Here is a 3,010-nt window from a genome sequence, read left to right as displayed (position 1 = left end):
AAGAGCAAAGAAGTATTACAAATTTCCACAAGGCATTATGAGCAAAGACTACTTTGAATCCTTCTTCAACGAAGAACACAAACAATACCCCAACCCAAGTCCAATCTACCATCTCAACAACACCCCACATGAAGAATACCAACCCCCAAGACACTATCCGAACGTCCCCTATAACCCACCGAAGTCAAGTGTTGAGGCACCAAGGCACTCGAGCTATCATCCACCGACTATGCCAGTGTACCAGCCATCAAAAATACCAACATACCACCCATCAGAGATCCCTACCTATCAACCCACGGAGATACCACAATATTTCCCAACTGGTTATGTACCGCCAAATCCTCACCCATCGTATGCTTTCCTCTCCAACTTACCAATCAAGGAGGAACCCAAATCTCCCTCATCCGATTGGATGCAATGCCACTCCAACCACCGAAGGTGGCATACCGGCACATCAATCATGGATACCGCCAGCTCACAACACAACAATGAAGGACCCTCTCGAAAACCCAAAAATGAGGGTAATGATGCCATATGAAAAGATCCATGTGCCCGCAATGACTGAGGAGGAACTGGAAGAGAACCAAGAAGAAGAACCGGAAGAAGAAACCGAACCCGAGGAAGAATAGGAAGAGGAACCTGAGGAGGAGGCTAATCCTGAGGAAGAAGAATACCCGGACAACCCAAATGAAGTAACCACACCAGAGGAAGAACAACACTCCACCCCAAGCTATGGATCCGTTGACCCATACATGAAATTTCTCCAGGAACTCAAGGGTAAGGCTTCGTCAAGCTTCCCGCCATACCAAGGCGAAATCCCGTCCATTGAAGAACAAGCAAAGGAAATCCAAGAACAGAATGAGGCTGGTGATGCATTCTTCAACTACCAATCTGATGAGGCAGCAACTCCATACCCCGATCCTAAGAACCACTACGATGTTGTAATGATGGGTTACCTCGACCCACCTCCAAGATATGGGTATCTTACCGACATGCCTCAGTCCCACGAGGAGCATTTGGACCGAGCCCTGCAAGAGACGGACGAGTTGAGGAAGAAGATTCATGTGGATGAGAAAAGAAAGAAGATAGGAGATAAGCTTCTTCGCAAATGCAACAAGCTCATCAAAGTTGTAAAGAAGTTTATGAAGGATTAAGGAGAGAAAGTTTATGTGTGTAAAATAGTTGTATGATATGTGTATGATATGTATCATATGTATAGTAAGGATAGGATCTTATATGTCGTTACAAACGGTATATAAAGTATGTTGTAAAAATGATATACATATCGTTTATGATATGTATATGAATGTGAAATAAATAAAACTTGTATAATAAGAAAAGAAATGTGTTAATTTCAGATTTAAAAGAATAAAAAGATAAAAGAATGTCTAGACAAAGCGATAACCGTGAGATTTCACGAAAGTAAGTCGAAAGACGTGAAGTTAAAGGGAAAGGTCCTGAACAAGAGGAACCGATTCCCGACAAATACATGAATCAAATACAACAAATGATAAGAAAAGCCGTTCAAGAATAATCTGAAAATAGATCCCGATCTAGACAAACAAAACATACGCGTTCTGAAAATCCTTCCCACAAATCTGTTTCCAAACCTCGTACTCGACCTTCACGGGAGGAAGAGAGTGAACATGATTCAAACGCCGATGAGGGTGTTAGGAAAGAATTTAAGAAACTGAAAATAAGTGGATGCTCGTTCAAAGACTTTTAAGTACTACGGGCCGAAAGAATTTCACGGTGACAAGGGAGCCATCAATATCGTAAGGTGGCTTGAAGAAATGGAGACAATCGTCCTCACGAGCAAATGTTCAAAGGAAGAAAAGATCCAATACTCTGCTTTAATGTTTAAAGGCGAAGCGCTCGAATGGTGGAACGCATTACTGATGAGTAGAGGAAGGGAGGTGATGTACAAGTTGACCTGGAATGAATTCAAGGAGTTGATGTTGTCGAAGTTCTGTCCGATGCACGAAACGGACCAAATTCAAACCAAATTCTTGGCTCACAAGGTTGTTGGAACAAACCTTCGTGAGTACAATACAAATTTCCACGAATACTGTTGTTTGGTACCCCAGCTAGTCACACCCGAGTCTAGCAAAGTCACTCGTTATATATGGGGACTGCCTCGTGAAATTCGTGACATGGTGAGATCTCACCTGCCATAAACTGCCGACTCCGCGATGGAGTTGGCTGGATACTTGATGGGCAGAATGATCCGCAACAAGGAGGATAGAAAGGTTGTACCAGCACATGACTCAAGGAAAGGGGGAGATACCCGCTTCAAGGGTAAAGGAATTGACCAACGAAGGCCCAGCTCCAATTTTTGCGCCCCTCAATGCAAAACTTGCAAGAAATATCATCGGGGTAGATGCCATCTAGCTCCACGACTTTGTGAGTCATGTCACAAACCCGGCCACGCGGCGGCCGACTGTTGGAAAAAGAAAATGACCTGCTACAACTGTAAGGAAATGGGGCATCTTAGCTTTGAGTGTCCCAAGAATAAGCCCGCGACTGGTGGTGATGGTGGTAGCGGTCAAAAGAATGAGCCCAAGAAGGGCAATGCAAGAGTCTTCGTTCTCGACACGAAGAAAGCGGCCGACATGCCGGAAACCATCACCGGTTCGTTCCTTGTTAACAACGCTTATGCTAAAGTCTTGTTTGATTCAGGTGCCAACTTAAGTTTCATAGATTATAAGTTTTGTAGTCTATTAAACGAACCTTTAATCAAACTCAATAAAACTCTAAGCGTCGAGACCACTAATGGCGAAACAGTTAAAATTACCGAAGCCTTAGAAAATGGAAAGATCTTGTTAGCTGGTTATGTTTTGCCTATCCTATTATTACCTATGACTCTTGCGGGTTTTGATGTTGTATTGGGTATGGATTGGTTATCTAACAACCATGATCGTATCCTTTGCAATACCAAGACTGTTGAACTTCAAGCCCCTGATAAACGTACTATACGAATTGAAGGGGATAAAGACGCCGGCCAAGTTAG

The sequence above is a fragment of the Bidens hawaiensis genome, unplaced genomic scaffold, assembly GCF_021521415.1.
Source record: "Bidens hawaiensis isolate Kalapana, Puna unplaced genomic scaffold, B.hawaiensis_p1.1 tig00001721_1, whole genome shotgun sequence".
Lineage (NCBI taxonomy): Eukaryota > Viridiplantae > Streptophyta > Magnoliopsida > Asterales > Asteraceae > Bidens > Bidens hawaiensis.
Note: the sequence above shows the minus strand (reverse complement) of the source record.